Below are 20,671 nucleotides of genomic sequence, written 5' to 3' on the forward strand. Positions count from 1 at the left end.
AAAATGTCACAACAGCCTAGAAAAATGGGACAAATCTAATAAGTGTACATTTAATAGAAATATATAGAATATCATACTTGGGTTAAGAAAAATATCAGTCTAAAAGTTAATACTATGAACTAGTACCTGCTAAGCACTGGAGATAGAAAAAGAGGCAGAAAAGAGTCCATGCCAGCAAGGAATTCATAGTCAGTGGGCCAGATAAGACATGCAAACAACTATGTACAACCAAGGTACATGCAAAATAAATTGGAAATCATCAAAAGAGGGATGTCACTGAGTTTAAAGATAAAACTTAACAAAGCGATCAGAGAAGTTAACATGATGTAGGTCAGAATTAACTCAATCCTAGAGTCCAGAACAAGAAAAGGGAGATTCATGCTGAATACTGTCATTGTGTAATGATATTTGCTGAAATCATGGATTTCATGAGCTCCAATAATCATAATTCTTCAAGATTAAATAAACTATAAATCAACATTTTCTACTCATCTGCAAGAGTTCATCAGGCCCCCATTCTAAGGACTACTCCAATTATTTTAACTTTTTATTATTTTTCTTTCCCCATTAAATTGTAGTAACTTTGAGGACAAGAACCGTATTGTCTTTCTTTGTAAACACAGTGCTTAGCACAGTGGCTTGTACATAGTAGGTACTTAATAACTATTTATAGATTCTGAATAAATATTTTTTGTTCTCTGCTCTAGAAGTCACATTTTTGAAAGAAAATGACAAGCTAAATTTCGCATAGAGTAACTAAGATGGTATAAAAGAGAGGTAAAAACCATGCCTAAGCAAGACAGATTGGTGAAATAACTGGGAATGTTTACTCCAGAAATTTAAAGTCTTAAGGGAATCATGTTGACTGGTTTCAAGCATTGGTAAGAATTTGATGTATAAAGGTAATTCAGTTTCTTGGACTTGGCTACATAAGTGAGGTGGTGTATAGAATGAAGAAATGGACAGAAGTTATGAGACACTGATTAAAGCTTGATATAAGGAAAACAAACACTTCCTAGAAATTGAAGATTTTCAGAATTGCAATGGGTTGCATTTTAGAGGTAGCTAGAGCTCTCTTAATGGATATCATTATGCAGAAACAGGGCAGCTAAATGATGGAGTGGATAGTGTTTCAGGGCCTGGAGTTAGGAAACTCTTCCTGAGTTCAAGTCTGGCCTCAGACATTACTAGCTGGGTAACTCATTTAACCCTGTTTGCCTTAGTTTCCACACCTGTAAAATGACCTGGAGAAGGAAATCACAAACCACTCTAATATCTCTGTCAAGAAAACCCCAAATAGGGTAGGGTCATGAAGAGTCAGAAATGACTGAAAATTACCGAAGACAACTAAATAACAATAAGGACAAAAATGTAGAAATGTGATGAACAAGTCTATGGCCATGATGGGGATGTTGACTAACTATAGGGTGAATAAGATTGCATTTACATCTTAAATATCTTTCAGATCTAAGATTCTATCATTATACTTATCAACTAAGACTTTAAAAAGTTAAAGATTTGACCAAGGATACACAGGTATTATATTTAGTAGTAGAGACCAAGCAAGAAGCCAATTAAATAAGTTTAGCTTAGGGAAAATTATACTGTCCAAAGAGGAAAAAGAAAATTAATTATCCATTTCATTAAGTTCAGAAAAATAACTGGCCATTGATAAGTAAAAATTGATTATAAAATATGTGAATTATTATGTCAAATTTTAAATATTAATATTACGGTTCTAGATGATGTAATTAGTATTCTGTCAAAATAAAACAAGAAAATGTTGAGTGTTATATGCTTATCGAGGATTTTTTAGAGGGAAAGAGAGGGTTTTGATCTAGTGGAGTAAGATATAATATATGAGGAAGTTTAATTTTTCCTTCTAATCAGATGAAAAACAGGGTATGTCTGAGTTTGAGCTTAATAAATGGTTTCGCATTCATCCATCAGCTTGACTAATGGTTCATCTAGTCTACCAGCTTTTTTCTTTACTTTCAAAAAACAATTGCTTTTGGAGCAGTAGATAGAGTGATGGACGTGAAGTCTTGGAGCATCTAAGTTTAATTAGATCAATGAATGGCACTAAGGTCACAGTGCAAGATGCTGTGTATGTAGCGATGTGAAACTGAGAAAATTATTTAACTACCTGAGCCTTGGATTTTTAAACTATAAAATGAAGTTAATAATAGTACATATTCCCAGAATTCTTGTCAAGATAAAATGAGATAATATTTGTAAAGATTTTTGGACCTTGTAGTACTCTATAAATTCTACTTATCATTTATAATTAAACAAATTCTTTCCTTCTCAATTTTGTTTGCATTTTCCTTGATTTTCAGAATTAATCGTTTTTGTATTGATATCTTATGGGAGGGACTTTTTCAAATTTTTATTTTCATATTCAAATTCTCTCTCTCCTTCCACTCCCTCCCCACCCCTTAAGAAGACAAAAAACTGTGATATTTATTATTCACATAAAGTATTGCAAAACATTACATTTCCACATTACATAAGTTGCAGAAAGAAGAAAGGAAAGGGAAAGAAGGAAGGAACGAAGGAAAATAAGGGGAAAAGATTGCAGTCTGCACTGAGTCCTAATTAATTCTAATTAGTTAGATGGATACATTTTTCTTATCATGTGTTCTTTGGAATTTTTTTGACTATTATATTGCTATAAAATGCTAAGTCTTTTACAGTTGACTGTCCTTATAATATTGACTTTACCTTGGGATTTTAAAAATTTGTTACCTTTCTACATTTTTGTTGATGAAATACTTAAAGATACACATTTCTATTAAGCACTGCTTCAGCTGTATCGCCAAAGTTCTGGCAAATTACTCCATTAACGTAATTTGCTATAAGGTTAATTAATTGCCACTTAAATTTGAATCCTTTCTTGAAAGGCCCTTAATAGGTTACAATTTGTGCTGTGTTGTGGTCAATAAAGGATGTGCTTAATATCTCTAGTTTCTGTCTTCATTTATGAGATTTTATGCCTTAGCTTTTGATTAAATTTTGTAAAGATTTCTTGTACTACTCAGAGAGATGTGTATTTCTCCTCTAATTCAGAAATTGTTAGCTGGGTATCTTTTATAACTTTTTTCCCTAAAATTATTTTAAGTTATTAACTAATTTCTTATTTTTCTATTTACTAATTCTTTCTAGATCTGAAATGGGCATCCTAAGGTCACCAACTATCATGGTTTTTGCTACCATTTATTTCTATATTTCCACTAAAATTTCCTCTGAAGTTTTAGATAGTATGCCATTCAATGAATAAATCAGTGTTTGAGATTCATATTAATAATGATAATTCATTATCTATCAGTCTTTCAATCATAATATAGTTTCCCTGCTTGTCTTTTGAAGCCATGTCTATTTCTTACTATTCCCTTATCTGATATTATGCTTCTTACTGTTCTTTTTATTAATTTGTCTCAGGATAATAAATTTGCTCTAGCCCTTCAATTTAACTGTGATGATCTTTAAGTTTCATGTATGTTTCTTGTCAATTTCTGGTTGTCTTCTGCTTTCTAATCTATCTTCTATGCTCTTTCATATTATAGATTAATTAATTTCTTTCACTGTGGTAACTTTTATATGTAGCTTTCCTCTATGATTTCTTACTTTTCTCTTAACCACCCCCTCCCCCCACACACACATTTTAACAAACAAAGAAGAGGGAAGAGAAAGAGCTTGGATCTGATAGAAGTTAGTAATTTATATTGAATTGTTTTATTCTACCTTTGCCTCTTCACTCTTCAAGTTCACCTTTTAGTCTCTGATTGTTATACTTCTCTGTCTCTATTTTTCTGTGTCTCTGTGTCTCTGTGTCTGTCTGCCTGTCTGTCTCTCTCTGTCTCTCTCTCTGTGAATGTGTACAACCCTCATTATGCAAATCTCCATCCATTCCTGTTTATGTATTCTTATTCTTATATTCTCACCTAAAGGAAATCATAAGTTCTTCTTTTTTCTTCTTCATCTCTTCCCTGTTGTATTCTTTCTACTAAAACCAACAAAAAAGAACAATAAAAAACCATGATCCTGTGTTCATGTTATTTATGAACACATGTTATCTATGAACTCTTAAATATTAAAATTCTAAACATGCATGGGTGGAGGGGAGAGTAAATGGTAAGTTATTTAAATAATTTGTTAAAACAAAATGATGTGTGATAAGAACTTGAACTAAAATAATGACTTAAGTGAATATAAAGAAGATCATGCATAGAAGAAATGTTGTCATGAAAGAAACAAGAAAATTTGATAACTTATTGGGTATATAAGGAGAGTACGAGTAAGGAATATGGGATGACATAGTTTGGGATTCTAAGTGACTAGATGAATGGTGGTGTCTCTGGCAGAACTAGGAAAGTTTAGAAGAGGGTTGGGATTTGAGGTGAGGGAAGACAATGAATTTATTATTGGACATGTTGAGTTTTAAATGTCTGTGTGATATTCAGCTTGAACTATCCAATAACCAGAAATTACTAACTGCTTAATTGTTAGGTTTTCACTTCATTCAGTACTAATATAAAACTGGCAAACTGGTCTGTGACTGTTGAAATGTATAATACAGCATCTGATAGATTTCAAGAGTAAACAGTAGGATAAGATTGTTTAAAGCATTTCTGGTCTCAGCTGTGGTAGTGGAAGATTTTCTTCCTTTTTTTCCTTTCATATTTGACTTTTGTGGCTTTAGCTACTAACCTTTTGCAAAAGTCTATGAAAAGCTAAGCATAAGTAAACCTCAAGAGAAAGACTAGGCTTATAGATATAATTTAAGGAGTCATCCAGATAAAGATGATAACTATAGACTGATTATAAGGGACTCAATAAGGACAGACTGTTTACTTTTTATGTATGCAAGATGCAAAACTTATGTCTAAGATTGTAATTAGTAATTGCATAGTTTGTAAGAAGGATTGGAGTAGACCTGAATATGATATCACTTTAAAAAGCAAAACCATTTAGGAGCAGTTAAAAAGAATAATTATTTTATATAAGTGAGGTGTGACAGGAAGAGCCAATACAGAGGAATTAGATGGGGGAGGAGAGCTCCTAGTTCTGCAAACCTACTTTCATCAGGAATGGGTTCAAGAAGGAGTAATACATATACATCTAGAAGAGTATAAAGTCTTTGGAATTCAAAAGGAAATAAAATGCTAAGGGGATGAGGACAGGGGACAATATAAGGGAGGGATTTCTAAGGGGAGGGGAGGAAATAGATTAAAGAGGAGTTATAGAGGGTGTTTAGACTAATGGGAATGGGAGGAAAAAGGAAAGATCCTTAGGAGAATAAGAGAGGTATCATTAGAAAGGAGGATGAGGGAATAGGTCAAAGGAAAAGGGAAAGGGAGGACAAGGGAGGGATCCTCAGAGTAGGTTAAGTAATAGGAGGGCAAGGTAGTAGGTAGAAGTAAAGTAGAGGAGTTATTAGGGATAGGAAATAAAAGACATGCACGAATATAAAATAAAAAGCTTGGGTGTAGAATTTGTTAGGGAAAATATGTCTATGTACATATGTATGTATGCATGCATGTGTCTATATATGTATAGGTGTAAGTACATATCTATATAAATATATCAGTGCTTAATTGTAGTGTTTGATAATGTAGGAGGAATAGGGAATAAAGAACAAAGTAAAAATTTTCCAACAGAAAACAGAAGAAAACTTACAAGGAAGCAAAGATGGACTGCTGTCAACATAATGTATAGTATTTATTGTACAGGCTTTTTTGAAATGAAAATATATTACTACATATTTTGAATATGCTCTTACATTCTGCTGAGCATGACATGCTTTTCTTTTTCTTTTCTGATTTTGTATTTGGTTTCAATATTTAAATTTATAATATGTTTCTTTTTCTTTACTTATTGTGTATTTAAGTTTTAGTAATGAAAAAAAGAAAAAAGGTGACGACTAGATCTATGAAACATAGAGAGATCACTGAGAAAGTACAGGACACTTATGTTTTGATCCAGCAAACTGGTTAGCTCCCTATGCATATATACATCATTATCTTTAGACACCTCATCCATTTCCTCCACATTAGAATTATTCATCTTTGTTTCTTCCAAATTTCATTCTCCAGAGCTTCCCATTTTCCCCAAAACCTCTGTTTTCCTGTGGCATTTTATTCCATGTAATCTTACCTCTCTTTTTTATAAACCATTTAAAGAAATTATCTCCAAATTAAAAATACATGCTTCGATTTCCTTTCCTTCTCAAAGACTTAGATGGAGCAGAAACTTCCTTCCATTGTAATACGTTGTCTTTGCAAAATAATTTTAGTACATGCTATATCACTTTAAAGTTTGCAAACTGTTTTGTTATATGTTATTTCCTTTAATCCCCAGGAAAAAAATCATATCAGTGCTATTATCCCTATATTTAAGTTGAGGAAACTAACAGTTAGAGAAGTTAAGTAACTGCTAAAGGTCATGCAGCAAGTAATGTCTGAGGCAGGATATCTGGGCAGGTCTTTCTGACTCTAAGTTCAGTAAAACTCCGTCCACATAGAACAGCTACCTGTCACTGTATGCATAACTTATATCCCAGAGGTTTATCTGTCTTTGATGATATGAATAGTATCATGAATAAACTTTGCCTTCCTGAGTTCCTCCAAGTTTTGATGAATAAAAATATCACCAAAGCAATCTGAGAAATTATTAACTATCCAGTTGCTAGTTTTATCCTTCATTCAGACCTATTGGACAATTGTCCAATTGACCCTTGAATTGTAAGGATCATGGTGTACTGTGTAGTAGAATTCAAGAGTGAACAACTGGATAAATATTTGGGAAGCACTCATGGCCCCAGCCGTTGTGGTCTAGGGTTTTATGTTTATTACCTCCTGTGTTGGGACCTCCCTAGTTTCTGACCTTTTGAAGAAGTCAGTCAATAATTATGTACTGCACATATTTTTTATATCTGAGGCATTTTTAGTGGCCTATGTCACTCTAGAGTTAACACTTAGAGTACCACACGAAGGAAATTTGAATATGTTTGACATATTCTGGAAATTTGACCTAAAAGTCACATAGTTTTTCTTAATATAACTAAACTGAATATTCCATTACCTGGAAAAAGTACCCAGAAGTATCTGTCATGCATTACACATAATATTTTAGAGCTAGAAGGTACTTAGAAGTCATGTGATTCAATGCTCTCATTTTAAAGACAAGAAATAAAAAATTAAGAAACTTGTTGACAGTTGCATAGCAGTCAGTGACAGGATGTTATTGTTTTTACTACTATTCTTTGTGTTTTCTTTTCTGTTTTATATACTAAACTGTTTTTCTTTTCTTGTTTCTGAGCTACTTAATCCCAAATGGCTAACAATTGGAGCCATGTAGCTTCTTTGATAAATAACCTTTGACTCACTTTGGGGTTTTTACTGATTTCAGTGATATTGCAGTTCCAATAACAGTGACCAATAAGATACTTATATACAAAACCTTAGTCAATGGAGAGGGTATTTTCCTCATATCTGACAATTACTAAAGCTTCAGAGGATTTTTTAAAAATGAATTTTCAGGATAAATTTTTTAAATAAATGGTCAACATGTGTAAACTTGAAAAATTTGAGAAGTACTATAACCATAGACATAATTGATTTGAAACAGAAAGGATTTTAATTAGACAAGTAACTATCAGTATTCATCTCTGATTGCAAAAGCTATAAAAGATCATTGATTTAAATGTAATGTTATATTACAGATATCTGTAACAGCCAAATAGCTATACTGGGAAAAATCACAGGCAATAAAATCTATTCATTGTTTTGTTATCATACCACTGGGTTACAGTCAAAGAACCCTCCTTAATGTTACTAATTTTGATAGTCAGCAGGGGGGGTCATCTCCAGTCATCCTGATCTATATCTTGCCACTGGATCCATATGGCTCCAGAGGAAAAAGTGAGGCTGGTGACCTTTCACAGCTTACCCTCATTTAAATCTAATTTACTTGCAAGTCATGACATTCTCTTTTTGATCTCTGGGTCCTCTTTGAGAACGAAGGAGAAACAACAACGATAGTTGGCAAATTGGTTGACCAATCAGAGCAATTATTCCTAAAATGAATTAAGGAAACACATTTCACAGGTTTCTTTTATTTATATTCATATATATATTTCCTCATTCAAGTAAAAAATTATGAAAATATTGCTAGTCATAAAACATTCATATGTTTGTAGTAAAATAAAAGCAAAATGAGTTCCTATCTAGCATTCTCAGTTCTTAAATAATCATTATTTCTCTTGAATAAAGGCTAAATAGTATCCCAGATGATTAGTTTGCACACAAGAAAAGGCCTATTCAAAGAGTCAAATTGTACTAAATGGGTAAACATTCTTAGGAGCAGCTGGGTCTTACATTGGATTAAGTGCTGAGCAGAGAGTCAGGAAAACTGGAGTTCAAATCTGGCTTCAGACACTTACTAGCTGTGTGACCTGGATAAGTCAGTTAATGCCGTTTACCTCAGTTTTCTCATCTGTAAAATGAACTGGAGAAGGAAACAACAAACTACTCCAGTATCTTTGCCAAGAAAGCCACAAATGGGGTCATGTGTGTCTGAACAGGACTATTAAATCATTGAACAACCAGAAAAAAATGTTTTTAATAGGCCTAAAGTGTTGAGACTATTTGGTGAAATCAAATACATATCAACATTAGAATCAAATACATTATCAATATTAGTCACCAAGAGCTAAGATAAATATTGACTCGATTTGGAGAACCTATTTGAATTATTCAACTGCATTAATTCCCTATGTCATTCTTGACATACTTCTCAAGGAATGAGGCCATGTTAATTTTTGCTGTAAGTGAAACCATGAGATAGATAGTTGACAGACAGACAGATAGATAGATAGATAGATAGATAGATAGATAGATAGATAGATAGATAGATAGATAGATAGATAGAAAAATTAAATTTAAGGTCAATGGAAAGATGTCTCACATTATCATATCAATTATCATTATCACATTACAAATATTATGTCTTAACACATGGTAAATAATTTTTTTCAAGAAAATGAAATTATCATTTCCAAATCAGTTACTTGTGTGTAGTGAGATCAAAGTTCAAATCACCATTAGTGACATAGTAGTGTAATGAGTAGAGTGTTGGATAAGAAGTCAGAAAGATCTGGGTTCAAATCTCCCCTATCACAACTCACCACTTTGTGACCATAGCCATCCCATTTCATGTTCCTGAATCTCAGTATCCTTAATCCATAAAATGAAGGGATTGGATTAAAAAGACACTAAAGAGCATTCTAGCTCAAAGTCCATGATGTTATGATTCTGTGATAATGATTATAAGACAAAAATCACATGCAATTTCAACAATTCTAATCTGTGATTTAAAAAAAAAAAACATTCATGCCCCAAAATGGGAAATAGCAATTTATGGGGTTTGTCACCATATAGATAAGCTATTCTGAAAGTATATGGAAAGAAATCATCATGACGAGGAGGACAAAATGAACCAAGATGCCCTTATTTAGAAAACCTGATACAATTGCTAAGTAGGAAGACATGAAAGTCATATAACATCCACTTATAATAAAAACTTATTTACAAAATCATGTAGGGGAAGATCATGGAGAATTTTCCCTCAGAAGATCAAGGAACAATGGAAGAAGACATTTGTTTACACAAAATTGAGTGTGAATTTCAGTAAAGTCAGATGACCCCAAAATATTTAGATGCAAGATTATAATCTAACAATGAAAAGGGGAAAAATGAAAAAAATCTATCTTGATTTCTATAATATGACATTTTGTTTATTGATGTCAAACCATAGCATGAAGTCCTAGAATAGTGTTTCATCTTTCAGGAGACTCTTTCTGCTTGTGTTTTACCCTCTGGTTGCGTAATATCAGGGCAGTTTTCCTTGTTAATTTCTTGAAAGATGATACTGGGCTCTTTTTTTATCATGGCTTTCAGGTAGGCCAATAATTTTTTTTAAAATTTCTCTTCTGTATCTATTTTTCAGGTCAGTGTTTTTGTTTTTGTTTTTTCCAATGAGATGTTTTACACTGCCTTCTATTTTTTCATTCTTTTGGTTCTGTTTCTTCATTTCTCATGAAGTCATTAGATTTCATTTGCTACATTTTAATTTTGAAGGAATTATTTTCTTCAGTGAGCTTTTGGACCTCCTTTTCCATTTGGCTAATTATGTTTTTGAAGGCATTCTTCTCCTTATTTGATTTTTGGACTTCTTTTGCCTTTTGAGTTAGTCAATTTTTTAAGACGTTATTTTCTTCAGTATTTTTTTGGAGTCTCCTTTAGCAAACTTTTGACTAGTTTTTCATAATTTTCTTGCATCATTCTCATTTCTCTTGCAAATTTTTTTCCTTTTCTTCTCTTATTTGATTTTTAAAATTCTTTTTCAGCTCCTCCATGGTGTACAACCAAATCATATTCCTTTTAGAGGCTTGTGATGTAGGAGCTTTGACTCTGGTGTCCTCTTCTAGTTGTATGCCCTGATCTTCCTTATCACCAAAGCAAGATTCTATAGTCTGAGTTCTTTTACAATATTTACTCATCTTCCAAGCCAAACACTTGACTTTTTAACTTTTTGTCAAGGTAGGACTCTGCTTCCTGTGGAGGTTGGGATGGGGAGGGTATACTGTCCCAGGTTTCAAGGATTTTGTATTAGTCATTTGATCCCCCACCATCTGGGCTTAGAGCTCTGGAATCAGCCTGTGCAGTTTCTGTGACTACTATTGCTGCTGCTGCCACCCACCACCACCACCACCACCAACCTGGGGCTGGGGCCAGATTCAGTCAGACCTCATTCTCCTGTTTTACTCAGGTCCCACAGAGTTTTCCCACTGACCTTTTTGGCATTTGTTGGTTGTGAAGTCTTGAAACTGCCTCAGATGCCAATGATTCAGTCCACTGAGGTCTGCTCTGGCCTTTCTATGCCAGTGTGGCCCACTCTGGATCGGGCTCCACTCTCTGCCCGGTGTGAAAGACCCTTCCTGTAGACTTTCCAGGTTGTCAAATGTCTGGTGATTTGTTTCACTCTGTCATTTTGTGGGTTTTGTAGCTCTAGAATGCATTTAGAGTCAATTTTTACAGGTATTTGGAGGGCTTTGGGGGAGAGCTCAGGGAAGTCTGTGCTTTTATTCTGCCTTTTTGGCTCTGCCCCTGGCTTAAATTCTTTCAAAACAACTTCAACACATATATTGATATCCCCTAAATTTGCCTAATAGTTCCATATCTTACTAATTTTCCATATGTTCCTCCATCCCAGCACAGCTACAGATAAGTCCTTGATTTTTCCATCAGCCACAAAATTTCCTCTTCAATGTTTAAGAACTCTGAAACTGACTTATTTGATCACAATCTGTTGTTATTGTAACTCTCTCTTTCTCTGGTTGTTGGTTTCCCCAAATACTGTTTTTCATCTTCACTGTGAACTCCAGCTTTCCATTCCTTAGTTCTTTCCTGGGTTATATACTTCTGCAATGGTTATACTTTTTTCCCTTCCCACATGAATCACTTAGTAATCTAATTGAACTCTAGACTGTTGTTCTCTTCTGTTAAATCCCTTGCCTGTTATCACATAATTCATCTTGCCCTGTCAAGCCTTATCTCTGGATTGTTCTCACTGTCATACTTCATTCCTCCTCACAAGCCACAATACAAAGCTGAATAAGTCTATTAAATCATATTGACTAAATCCACAACAAATTTGTTATGTAATTTCAACAAGACACCTCTATAGCAAGTAAATTATTTTACACTTCTCTAATGGATTCACTATCCCATTCACCATGGCAATTTATGCAAAACTTTCCACATCTCCTGAGAACTCCCATAGCTCTTTTCTCTCTCTCTCTTCCCCCACCCAATTTCTCAGCTGAGAACGTTGCTTAACATTTCACTGGAAAAAAATTGGCTATTTATTGAGAACTTCCTCTTTTCTACTCTTTCCTACATCTTCCACATGCCTTTTGCTAATATCTCTAATTTCTTCTCTGTTTCATATGATAAGGTACCCCTTCACTTTGTTAAGGTAAACCCCTCCACATGCACAAGTGATTCCATTCCATTAAATCTCTTTTAGCTGATTGCCCCCTCCATCATCTCAATTACCTCAATTATCTTCAATTTCTCCTTACCTACTAGCCATTTCCTACTGCCTAAAAACAATGACCATATCTCCCCTATCATCACAGAATGCTCACTTTATCCAATCACCTTCAATAATTATAATTTCATATCTCTTCTCCTTTATGTGGTTAAATTCCCCCAGAACACTATATAACAAATAGGCTTCTCATACCTTTCCTCTCATTCTCTTATTATCTCTCTAAAATCTGGCTATCTTATCATTTAATCAAAACTACTCATTCCAAAAATGGGATCATCTCCAGTCATCTTTATTTATATCTTGCCATTCGATGTAGATGGATCCAGAGGAGAAAGTGAGGTTGGTGACTTTGCACAGCCCTCCTTCACTTAAATGCAATTCACTTCCAAGTCACAAAATCACCTTTCTGATATCATGTTCCTAGTCAAGAATGAAGGAAAAATAATATTATCAACAACAGTACCATCAACAGTCTTTCCAAAGATACACTAAATATCAGCTCCAAAGGTCTGTTCTAGATTCTTATCCTTCTTGACTTCCTTTTCATTAAAATAAATAAATATATGTATACATATATATATATATATACACACATATATATATACATATGTAATATTCTAACATTCCTTACTTTTTAATTTTCAATTCCAAATTCTGTCCCTGTAATGGTAATTTAAATGGGGACATGTTTCATATTCATTAATAGGTCCATGTGACCTGCTTACATCACATGAAAGTCTTAGTCACACAGACCCTGTGGTGGGAGGAGTTTGCTGAATGCCTGGAACAGGAAGGGTAGTACAGGAAGAGTTGAAGCTAGAACAGAGCTGAGAGGTAATTTGGTGAGAGTAGTTAGAACTGAAGGGTGCAGGCAAGCCTGCAGGTGGCCCACACTGTGAGAAGGGCTTTTTGTTTAAGGGATGTTTGTTTCTGATTTGTTTAATGGAAGTCTGTTTGTGATTTCAGGAAGGGAGCTGGTTTGTGGGAGGCCCAGCAGGGGGAAAGCTTGGGGATAGTGTTGTTCTCTATACTGCTATTATGTATAGACTTTTGTTGCTATGATGGATTTGGCTTTCTGGTGTCTGAATAAAAATTTTGGTTGTGTCTTCCATGTGAAGAGTCTGTGGTATTTCCCGATTCACAACTATGCTAAGATATTCGTGGCTGCTGTAGGTTCTGTGAATATCTTGTTGGTGCTATAAAAGCAACAAGAATGGAACTGTGAAATATTTATATTTGGAGGCAGAAAGGCAGAGGAGACAGAGGAAGAAATGTATGCCCCAGGGTGGGAGGATTTGCCTTATTTCTCCCTGACAATAAAATGGGCTAAAGACACAGAGTTTGAGGAAACTGGGAACCAAGTCTACAGATAGAAGAACCCCAAAACTGAGAGAGATGTCTGCAGGGAATATCAATAGAACCGGGGAAAGAAATGGCAGGGGTGTTAGGAGAGCCTGGGTCTTGCCAACAAGCCATTGAATTATATGTAAAAGCAGAGACAAGGTGCAGGAGGAGAAGGTTCAGATAAAAAGGGAGTTAGCTGGTTTGCATGAGAGGTTTTTTGTGCTAAAGCATTCAAACTCTCCTTTGGGGGAGCAGACTGAAGGGTCTTAGGTAGTAGAAAAAGCTATCACTGATTTGTCTCACAGGAGGTGAAAAGTTAATAATAGGAAAGTGAATGAAGCCCTTGCACAAGCTGGCTTGCTTTGGGGCCTAAACACAGGCCAGGAGGATGTGTGGGAGGAGAATGAAATAAATGAGGAGGCTGAAGTTCAGCCAGTACTAAGAAGGAGAATCAAGGGCCCCATGAAGAGTTTGAAGAGGTAATTGAGGATTTTGCTCAGCAAGACATCACAGATATTTTGAGTTGGTTTACCTAAAGGATGGGAGAATCATTGGTACCTTGGTTGGTGAGAATCAGTGAAAAAGATAAATTTGCTCTAGAGAGGAGTAAATTGTCAGTAGATTCAAAGTCAGAATAGACTGGCAAGAAAAGAATTTTTTACCCCTCTACTGAGAGCAGGGATGGATTTTGGAAGAATAGATGACATTCCAATTAGTGAACTATATAAAATGTATTGAGGAAAGAAGTTTGATTTTTAGACTGAACAGGGAGATGATAACTGCCCCTGCAAATCCTTCTGAAACATTGCATCCAAGTTCACCACAGAATGGGAGGTTGGTCACACCCCAGCTCAGATTAAAGAGGGTATACCTGTAGCCAGAATAATGACCCCCCAAACTGCAAATTATCAAACAGTAAGAGAAACACACAAATACGGTAGCTCCAAACCCACAGCCCATGAAATATCTGTAGTAAAGAGCTGCCAAAAAATTCGGGAGCAGGAGAAGCCACATAACAGCAGAGCGGATAAGATTTCTGTTCCAGAGGGACCTGCAAACCTCTCACAAAAGGTCCGTCGTGCTGCGGACTCAGAGCCCAGCCCAGCCCTGCCCCCGCCCCGGCACCAAGAGGAACAGATTCGAGCGGACTTCAGGGACGGGATCTCCAGGGGTCACGCAGGTCCCTCCACCCACAGGTGACGGGGGTCGGTGAGAAGGTCTCTTTGATGGGTCGAGAGGGGAGTGGGGTGCCCCCATACTCAGGCCCCCTCGGGAGGCAACAGCGGAGGCGGGGACAGGGGCTCCCCAAGCAGGCAGGAGCCTGGATTCATTGTTGAAGGTCTCTGTATAAACCCCCTGAGGGAACTTAGCCCGTGAGGCGGCCCTGACCCCACCTGAGCACCTGAACATAATCTCACACTGAATAGCAGCCCTGCCCCCACCCAAAGACCTGAGGCTGGGAAGCAGCATTTGAGTCTCAGACCCCAAGCGCTGGCTGGGAGGATCAGGAGGTGAGGTGGGTGTGAGGAGAATATTCAGAGCTCAAGTCACTGGCTGGGAAAATGCCCAGAAAAGGGAAAAAAACCAAGACTATAGAGGGTTACTTTCTTGGTGAGCAGGTTTCTCCTCCCCTCCCTTCTGATGAGGAAGAGTGGTGCTCACCACCAGGGGAAGACACGGAAGTCAGTACTTCTACATCCCAGCCCACTCAATGGGATCAGTTCTGGGAAAAGGTCATAAAGAGCTCAAAAAATTTTCAAAATTATGTTAGAGAGGTGGAGGAAAAACTGGGAAGAGCAATAAAAGTCTTGCAAGTAAAGTATGAACAACAGATCAGCACCCTGCTAAAAGTGACCCAAAAAAATGCTGAAGAAAATATCAAACAGTAAACAACAGTGAATAAGGCTATGATAGAGGATTTATGGACTCCAGAATCATGGCTGACCTTATGTCTACCCTGCTTCTGGTTGTTGTCTCTTTGCTTTTTTTTTGACTTTTTGTCTGTTCACCTTATTTGTCAATAGGCCCATGTGACTTGATTTGGTCAAACAGAAGTCTGAGTCACATGGAGCCTGTGGTGGGAGGAGTTTGCTGAATAGGTGAAACAAGAAGGGTAGAACAGGAACAGGAGGAGCTAGAGCAGAGCTGAGAGTGAATTTGATGAGAGAACAGTCAGAGCTAGGAAGGATGCAGGAAAGCAGGCAGCTGGCTAACAGGAGTGATTTTATTTGTGATTTTACTTTAGAGGACCTACTTATGATTTGTTTAATGGAGCTGGTTTGTGGGAAGTCTAACAGGGGGAAAGCTTGGGGATGGTATGGCTCTTTGCATTATTCTTGTGTATAGATAGATTTTTGTTACTACGATGGATTTGACTTTCTGGTGTCTGAATAAATGTTTTGGTTCTGGCTTCCATGTCGAGAGTTTGTTGTATTTGGTGATTGAGAATTGTGCCAGGATGTTCATAGGTGCTGTGAGTATCACATTGGTGCTACACTCCTTCTTTCTGGTGCCTTCAACATTAATAAGACAATCAATGTAATATTAAGTCATGCAAAACATATTGTAATATTAACCATATTGAAAAAAAACAAGAAAAAAAATTTGATAAAAGTATGTTTCAACATATACTCAGATTACATCAATTCTCTCTGAGTAAATGGATAGCATTTGTTATTATGATTCCTTTGGAATTGTCTTGGATCATTGTATTAATTAGAGTTGCTAAGTCTTTCTTTGTTGATATTGTGATATTGCTGTTACTATGTATAACATCCTTCTCATTCTGCTATCTTCACTTGTCATCAGTTCATATAAGTCTACACATGTCTTCCAAAACCGTTCCCCTCATCCTTTCTTATGGCACAATAGAATTCCATAACAATCTTATACCACAACTCATTCAGCCATTCCCAAATTGATAAGTATCTCCTCAGTTTCCAATTCTTTGACACCATAAAAACATGCATTGGCCATTTTCCTTTTTTATAATATTAGCCAATCTGTCATGTGTGAGATGGTACCACAGAGTTCTTTTAATTTGCATTTCTCTAATTATTGATGATTTAAAGTATTTTCATATGATTATTAGTAGCTTTGATGTCTTCTTCTGAAAACTTGCCATTCATTTCCTTTCTATCAGTTGGTGAATGGCACTTACTTTTATAAATTTGATTCAGTTTCCTACGTATTTGAAAAATGAGGACATTATCAGAGAAACTTGGTGTAACATCGTTTTCCCCCATTTTCTCCTTTCAATATAATTTTAGCTTCATTAGTTTTTGTTTCTGTAAAACTTTTTAATTACTAGTCATAAAAATTATTTTACTCTCTATTATCCTCTCTATCTATTTTTTGGTCATAAATCCTTCCCTTTTCAAAAATGTGACAGATAGATGTTTTCACGCTACCCTAATTTGTTTATAGCATTTTATTTCTAAATCAGGTACCCATTTTGACTATATCTTAGAATTCAGCATCAGATGTTGGTCTATGACTTAAATTTCTTCCAAAATACTTTCCAGTTTTCCCAAGAATTTTTATGAAACAGTGTGATCTTACCCCCAAAGTTTGAATCTTAAGGTTCATCAGACACTATTACTCTCATCATTAGCTATTGTATGTTGTGTACTTAATGTCTACCTTATCTATTCCATAGATCTATCATTTTATTTCTTAGCCACTATCAGGTTTTTTCATGATTAGCATATTTTTTAATATGGTCCAAAATCTGGTACTGGTAGGTGACCTGACTTTTTTTTCATTGCTTTCCATGAAAATTTTATCTTCTATTCTTCCATATAAATTTTGGTATTACTACCTAGCTCTATAAAATGATTCTTTGGTATTTTAATTGGTATGAAACTGAATAAGGAAATTAATTTTGGTAGAATTGTTTGTAATACATTGATTCTGCCAACCAAATCACAAGCAATTAATATATCTCCATCTTTTTTTATTGGTACAAAATGTGTTTTGTAATTGTGTTCATATAGTCTCTGGGCTTTGTCTTGGGAGGCAGACGCCCAAGTATTTTATGTTGCCATAGTTATTGTAAATGGTGCTTTTATTTCTAACTCTTCCTGGTGGACTGTGTTGGTATTAGATAGGAATGTTGATTTATGTGGATTTATTTATCCTATAACTTAGCAAAAGTCATTTTCTATTCTTTCAAATAGTATTTTAGCTGATTTTCTATGATACCTATGATAATCAAGTACAAAGTTAGAGTTTTGTTTGCTGTTGCATATTTTTACTCCTTTGATTTCTTTTTCTTGTCTTATTTCAGTAACTAGCATTTCTAACATGAATAGTAATGACAATGGACATCCTTATTTCACCCAGATAGATTCTAGTTTATGTCTATTACCTATAATGCTTGCTCTTGGTTTTAGATAGATATTACCTACCATCTTAATAAATTATCCATTTATGCTAATTCTTTCTAGTATTTTTAATAGGAAGGGTATTATACTTTCAAACACTTTTCATGTATCTATTGATATAACAATATGATTTTTCTTTTTTTATTAATATAATAAATTATAGTTTTCTTGAAAACGAACCATCACTACATTCCTGTTATAAATCTCACTTGTTCATCATGATCTTTGAGATATATTGCTTTAGTCCCCTTAGCATTTAAAAAAAATTATCCCCATTCATTAGGCAAGTTGGTCTATAGTTTTCCATCTCTGTTTTTGCTCTCTTTAATTTAGGTTTCAAAACTATATTTATATCATAGAAAGATTTTGATATGACTCCTTTAATCCATTTTTTTCAGATAATTTATATTGCATTGAGAATAATTGCACCTTCTATTTTTGGTAGAATTCTCTTGTAAATCCATCTGGTTCTGGAGATTTTTTCTTAGGGAGCTCATTTATGGCTTGTCAATTTCTTTTTCTAAGATGAGGTATGTATGGTGTTAAGAAAAGGCTAGTACTTTTGGTGTGGAGATGGTGGAGCTCTTTTCAGAGCTGTTTTCCACTTTTGATGTTCACCTGTCACCTAACTTTCACCTGTGCCTCCTAGAGGCTATAGCATGAGAAGCAGCCACACCCTGGCAAAAACCATTTCGGCAGATAGGCTAAATAAGGTTGAGGGTAAATGATAAGCTTCAAGCCCATCAGTTACTTAGAGGCATGTCTACGCCAAGTATGAGAAGTCCTCCCCAGTGGAATATGCAGATGGGAACAATTGGTTCCAACAGACCATGAAGGCAGGAGAAGCACATGCTATAGAGTGTTTTGTGCTTGGTTAGACATTGAAGACATCAATGTTATTAACTGCATCCTGAGCCATTTCCAGTCATTTTGACTTTTGTCTTGTCACTGGACTTCAATGACTGAAAGAGAGTAAGGCTGAAGACTTCACTTCACTCTGGCAACTGATTCGTGAGTCAAAGGATATCACCCACACCATTTTCCCATTTTTACCTACCTCAAAGTCCTATGGTGACAGGCATGTGACGAAACAGTGGGTGGTAGCTAGCTACAGGTGACCCAGGGCATATGGAATTTGTAGCAACAAGCAGAAGATAAAAAATAGGAATTGAGACAAAACAAGATTATTAAAGAAAGAATACGTCAAACAAAGTAACAAATGATGAATTAAGGTTAGGATCTGAGTGAGCTCTTCAAATTGAAAGAATAAAATTAGTCTAATTGGTGATGTTCAGTTCAATTTTCCAATCTTGTTTTCTACATTGTTAAAAAATTTAAGCGATCAGACTTCAGTTGAATTATGAGAGACCTAATGTGTGAATAAGTATAAATGAAGTACAAAGGCAAAGTTTGTTCCCTTCTTTTCAGGAGAAAGAACTACATAATCAATTATTTTAGGGGTTATCATGCTATTTTAATTTGGTGAGTCTTGTGTAATGTCCTTGAGGTTAACAAATTCTTATTGAATGAATGTACTGCAGTAATGTCAAATTTCATAAGAGAAATCATTTAAGTTTTGAAAATCACAGCTTAAAAAGCTTCCTAAAATACTTTAATATTAGTTCCATTAATAATACACATCAGCAAAAAGTACATAAAACATTTATTAAATATCTAGTGGATATACGGTATTATGTTGGATACAGAGGAAGACACAAAATTGAGATAATAAATAGTCCTTATCATTGAGAAGCTAGCCATATGCTAAAAGAGCCAAACACTAACACAGAGAGCACATATGTTACAAAATAAATAAATATATAGCATATATAATATGTTACATAATAAATAAATTAAAGAATTACAAAAGACATTACCATGTGAAGTCAGAAGTAAAAATTTCTGACCAGTAAGGAAGATCAGGAAGATTTGATTAATGCTAATCAATTGAGCTTAAATGACATAGTGGAATTCAGCATATGAAGATACGGACAGCATTACTGCAATGAAGGGCAACTTTCACAATTCATGCAATGTAAAAATAATGTTAGATCAAGTAAAGATAAAGAAAGAATATATCAGAATTAGAGAGCAGTAAATATGCTGTTTCTTCTTAATGTAAAGATATTAAAGTCTTCAAATATGAGTTTGACTTGAATCCCTGGCAAAATTCAAGAAAATACTACCAAAATTATAACTGGGAATCCATACTATCCCAATTAATCACAGAAGACTCAGATATTTTGACTGCATAAATCAAAAACAAATATTAACTTGGAGAGAACAAGGCTTTAATCAATTTGAGAGAAATAAAGTACTTTATTTATTGGCTAAAAGAAGTTAACTTTTTGTTATTGACTTAAAGAATCAGGCATATCTTTGACCCATTTATAAAAGAGAAAGCTGATTCAGAACCATTCAGGCAAATGCTGATTAAGTCCACTCGGGAAGGACTCCTAAGAGGGAACTATCCCGGGTTTGGAAATCCATAAGAGTCAATCGTTGATGAAAGCATCATGGATAGATCATGTCAAGCAAATGTAATTTCCTAGTTTTTGTCAGGGTTAGTTGACCAGTAGATCAGAAAAATAGAGTTTATCAAGAGCTTAGTAAAGACACTCATATTGCAGTCACACACATACAAATTCACACACACAGTGGAACAATGTGGACTACCTGAGAGTAGAAATAGGTGGGTGTGTTTTTTGTTTATTTGTTTGTTTTACTTAATTGGATCAAAAGAACCAAGTAAAAATTTAATAAAGATTTTGTGTCAGTTTCAAAGTAGTACTCCAACAGAGTGTCCCAACAATATGTGCTCTGTA

The sequence above is a fragment of the Notamacropus eugenii genome, chromosome 4 (assembly GCF_028372415.1).
Source record: "Notamacropus eugenii isolate mMacEug1 chromosome 4, mMacEug1.pri_v2, whole genome shotgun sequence".
NCBI classification, from domain to species: Eukaryota; Metazoa; Chordata; class Mammalia; order Diprotodontia; family Macropodidae; genus Notamacropus; species Notamacropus eugenii.